Below are 5,539 nucleotides of genomic sequence, written 5' to 3'. Positions count from 1 at the left end.
AAATAAACAGTACAAGTAACACCCACCTCCACCGTTTCAAATTTATAAATCAACAGTACAAGTAACACCCACCTCCACCGTTTCTTAATTTATAAATAAACAGTACAAGTAACACCCACCTCCACCGTTTCTTAATTTATAAATAAACAGTACAAGTAACACCCATCTCCACTGTTTACTATCTTATCACTACAGGGCTTGATGCAGATTAATTTGTCAGCAAATCCATCTCCACTGTTTACTATCTTATCACTAAAGGGCTTGATACAGATTAATTTGTCAACAAATCCATCTCCACTGTTTACTATCTTATCACTAAAGGGCTTGATACAGATTAATTTGTCAGCAAATCCATCTCTACTGTTTACTATCTTATCACTACAGGGCTTGATACAGATTAATTTGTCAGCAAATCCATCTCCACTGTTTACTATCTTATCAGTATTGGGTTGAATAAAATTAATTATATATATGTGAGACCCATCTCCACTGTTTTGTATTTTATCATTATTGGGTTGAATAAAATTAATTATTTAAGTAAGACACATCTCCACTGTTTTGTATCTTATCATTATTGGGTTGAATAAAATTAATTATTTATAAGTGAGACCCATCTCCACTGTTTTGTATCTTATCATTATAGGGTTGAATAAAATTAATTATATAAATGAGACCCATCTCCACTGTTTTGTATCTTATCATTATAGGGTTGAATAAAATTAATTATATAAATGAGACCCATCTCCACTGTTTTGTATCTTATCATTATAAGGTTGAATAAAATTAATTACATATGTGAGACCCATCTCCACTGTTTCCTATTTTATTATGAAGTAGGTTCAAGAAGTCTTGATAGAAATGGATAAAAACCCTATTATAGAGTTTTTATTCATTTCTATTTTATTATCAGATATTAATATAAATTAATTACAGACCGTTTTTACTTCCAACAGTTAGATGTACCCTCAACTCTTATTTTTTCTTGCTGTCTTTTTGATATAACTTTCCATTTTATTTCATTAACGTTTTTTATTTTTCAACACCAGATGCTAACTTCTAGATGAGAGGGTATGACAAGAAACCAGAGTAAAATACTTCAACTGACATAAGACATCACTAAATTCTAACTTACCAGTTTTTGTTATTTCTTTAAAAATATGTTAGAAACGACGATACTCTAATTTTTCAAACTCTTTAATGATGTGGTATTGTGTTTTTAAAACATTGTTTACATAGTATTACGACAGCGGAAGTCACGTGACGCTGCTCGCTCACGCGTGACTGAGTTTCTCGAATTATCAGGGAACTCCTCAAATTTTGTTGAAGCCTCTTTGTTAGTATATAAGCCTGGCAAGAAAAGTCAGCGGATGATAATGAATGAAGAGAGTTCCGGGTAATTTACGATTCTGTTTCGAGCTAGTGTGTGTTTTCGAGATTGTGGATTGCTGTGATTTATAAAAGTAGTTAAGTTTAAAGTGACGAGAAAGGTACTGATTGTGAAATTACTGTGTGCTAAAAGTTTGTATCGAGGAAGAATAAACTGGTTTAATCAAGAAGGGACTTGTATTACTGAAATTCATCAGAAAGAATTTATACCAGAAATTAACAAACAAGCAGATACGTAACAATAGCTTTCTGTTGGAGAATTGCTAAGGCCAAAAAAGTTAGGACTACAGGAATAATTGATACAGGAAGATGCAAATCAGTAATTACTAAAATATTTTTTCATTCTCTTAGATCGGCAAGTACCATCTAAAGAAGAAAGCCTAAAGATGAATTTTTAAATGATTTCAGGAAAAAACGACAACTTACTTCCTAATTTGTTGGTTCATCCTTAACACTGTTCACTACAGACTGCCCCTTGTTGGAATCCTCACTAGCTGTGACATCTTGTTGCCTAGTAACTTGAATAACAGTTTCTCCATTTCCAATGGTACTCCACTGCTGGGAGCTGCGTGAGGATGAGCGACTATGATCAGACGATCGTGAAATAATAGCTTTTGTTGTTGGAGAAGGAGTTTGAGGAGAATCATGTTGTATCTGCATGTGGTATTTGTAGATGTTTTCCGTGCTTTCCAAGACTCCTATGTTTCCAATTGAAACAAAAGGTACACAATTGTTTAACATACTGTTTGAATTCAAAAGAAAAGGTCTAGCTATTGTGAACAATCAAAACAGAAACATTCACCAGAATTCCAATTATTACAAATGTTATGGCAGCTTTGTTAAATAAATTCATATAAAAACCAAGCTAATATCACACCTGTTTCGATTTAACAAAGTCACAAAACCTTCCACCTAGAACAGGCCAATAAATGTAAAAGAACATTTTCTCAATACTTAATTTACAGATTTAGTAAAAAAAAACCAAGATTATTCAATAAACATTAATGGAAGCAAATTTTCCACCTGGTACATCCTCCTGGCTTTTACAGTCATGCATAAGCAAACATCTTCGGCAAATTTGTTTTTGCTAGTGAAAGTAAGCATTCAATTGTACCGAGATAAATAATAAGTTTGGTGACATCAGTTAAAAGAATTTATGTTTCCCCAAGGTTATAAAGGTAAAAAAGAAAGCCAAGAATAGGACTAAAGATTTCTAACACGTAGGTGATCAACTTAACAACGTGATGTAAATCTAGTGATGTCAATTAACAGTTGCAGGAGTCAAATGCATACCAAATTACAAAATTTATGTAAAAATAATACTTCACCAATTTCTACCTGAAAAATATTTTACAATTGATATTTTATCCTTCTGTAAAACTTATTTTGTATAATGTTAAAATAAAAACAATTTTACAACTTTAGTTACTGAGAAATCTCACTTGCAAACAACATATTTATAAACTATTTTTAGAACTTTCTACCCATCTTATAGTCCAGGTTTATATTTGCCAAGAAACTACCATTTATGTTTTGTTTGTTATACAATTAAAATCTTACAATTGAAAATACATCAGACTAAAAACGACATGGTGTTCAAAACATAACGACAAATTAGTGTATCACTTAATTTGAAGGCTATTATCAAACCACAGCCAAGGGAACGGGCTTGGAAAAATTAATTAATTGTATAAAGTCATAATTTTTATTTCAACGAATTTAATTTCGGTTTGGTTGTTGATAAACGCAAAGCTACACAATTAGCTATCTGTGCTCTGTCCACCACGGGAATTGAAACCTTAATTTCACCGTCGTAAACCTGCAGAGTTACCGCTGAGACACTGGAAGGCATCTCAACAAGAATCTATGCCAAACATCACTGACTCGTTCGGTTTCAAGCAGTTAATGTTTAGTGTTCATTGGGATGTGGACAAAGCACATATACACAACTATATCTAAATCATAGGGTTTCTGGCCTAGTCGACATTATTCCACGTGCTCATAAGATGACATTCAAGTTGAAAATTCTAGTAAGACTAACTGTCGAATATTGACTCTTATATATGAACTAGTAAATATTAAATGATAATACATATTGAATCTAATATGATTCTAGTTACTAGCATGAAAAAGTGCTTGCTCGTACTCAAGCTGAGGCGAGAAGGCAACCAAGTTCTGCTTACAAGTTACTTGTAGTTCTTTAACAACATTCGTTATTTTTTAATGGTGTAGTATTAAATTTAATAGACATGTGACGTCACCATCAGAGTAAAGATATTATTTTCAAAATCCAAATTCCATTTTTGTGTAACTATTTTGAATAAAGAAAATATACGCAGTACTCTATTTTGAGATTACTTACATTAGTTGTAAATTGAATACACATGTATTACCCAGAGGAAGGGGGAAAAGTGGGTACCATGTAAAAATTACTAACATTAAAACAAGTTTTCAAAACACATATCTTATTAATTTACTATATTTGTAATTGAATTACCGTATTAATAATTTTGACTTTTATAATGCTTTAATCACCTCCTGTCCTGCCAACACGAATAACAGAAAAGCGACCTACGTTGCATATTATGTAAATAATTAGTCTTTTGAAAAGGTTTGCGTTTAAATCATACAGTATAATTGCAAAATGTATTCTATTAAGTATTTCAATACCATATCCGTGTGAGTTAATAGCCACGTGCCGTATGGCAAAAACATATCAGAAATTTAACGCTCTGACTCATGTTTTTTCAGTCAAAACGGTCGCAAGATGCCTGATGCCAGCCCCTGAGGAAGAGTGATAGAATGTGTGATGGGCAATCTGAAAGAACTCTACTAGTCGTCACTGGGTGATTACAAACAGCCAGCGTGCTATCTGTCATTCTGCTAGTTAATTTCGGGCATAAATTGAATAGATTCTATACATACTTTTAATTTTTGAAATGTCGGGACTCATCTTCAATTTAAGGTACCGAAACGGAGCTCTGGTTCGCTCCAGTATTACTATACATCTGTCTTTTTTGTGGATTTATATAGAGAAACAGCAGATAATTGTGATTGCATAACTAAATTAGAAATGTCATAAAACTGAAAAATATGAAACATGCGACAATATAGTGAAAAATGGCTCAAGAGACAAGAATATAAAGTTGAATACTACATAAGTGTAAGATACAAAAAACACAAAATTACTGTAAACAAATCCTGAAATTTAGTGCACGATGCAAAATTAATGTTACAGATAAAATGCATGAAGATAATGTAACCGATAGAATGAATGAATAATGTATAAAACTCGAAATAAATAAAAAGAGTGAATACATGATGCATATAAATAGAAAATAGTTCAGAAATCTAGTGTAGGAAATGAAATCGCTTATATATATATATATATATATATATTAGTTTGGTTATTAATAAATTAAATTTCTGTAAACGATGAAATGGATGATATTATATTAACACATCGGAAATGAACTAATGAATACGAGAAGATTAACTTATACAATAAAGAAACAAATGATATTAGAATTAGAGACTGAATACATGATACTTATAAATTAGAGTGAATAATAAGGGCTTGTACTATAGCATGTAGAATAATGGCTCTAATAATTGAAAGGAAGTTAAAGTAATGTAAGTAGCAGAAGTCACGTTATTTGTTAATAAAGATAAGGGGAATAGATACAAATATATTATGATACAGTACAAATGATGATAATAAATCAGACAAAATGCAGGAAACAAGTGTGTGCGATAAAATGTATGAAAATTAATATGTGAGAAGAATAAAATGTGTGATATTTAATTCCGTATTTAATTTCTTTAAAAGTTTGACTTATGCATCACTCTTGTCATGTGACTTCCTTGGATAACGTTCCTTCTTCTCATATTTTCTTCTGGTAATTTATCTTTTAACATCTTTTGTTAACTGGACTTGTATTCTGCTCATGTATGGGCTGACTGGCTAAGTCATCATCATTATCTTGGGGTTTCACTGCCCCATTCTCTATCTCTATGAATTACTTTTACTAAGAAACTGCATTAAGGCACACTGTTTTAGACTCCATCACTAATCTAGTTTTTTTATATATATTTCCAAAACAAATTTTATGCTTTCAGAGTTTTCCAAACACTAACATATAATCTGTGCAAT

At 31.5% G+C, this 5,539-nt stretch overlaps 1 long non-coding RNA gene across 1 annotated transcript; it reads right to left on the bottom strand.

Moving 5' to 3' along the window:
• Positions 1-1,868: 1,868 nt before the first annotated feature.
• On the bottom strand, positions 1,869-4,616 carry LOC106457595. Its single transcript, XR_001290716.2, has 3 exons — positions 4,604-4,616; positions 3,218-3,219; positions 1,869-2,084 (listed from the first exon to the last, which is right to left on the bottom strand). It is a non-coding gene; the product is annotated as an uncharacterized LOC106457595 (long non-coding RNA).
• Between the last annotated feature and the right edge of the window lie 923 nt (positions 4,617-5,539).

Source organism: Limulus polyphemus, unplaced genomic scaffold (genome assembly GCF_000517525.1).
Source record: "Limulus polyphemus unplaced genomic scaffold, Limulus_polyphemus-2.1.2 Scaffold17, whole genome shotgun sequence".
In the NCBI taxonomy this organism is placed as follows: Eukaryota; Metazoa; Arthropoda; class Merostomata; order Xiphosura; family Limulidae; genus Limulus; species Limulus polyphemus.
Note: the sequence above shows the minus strand (reverse complement) of the source record. Positions and strands in the feature narration are given on the sequence as shown.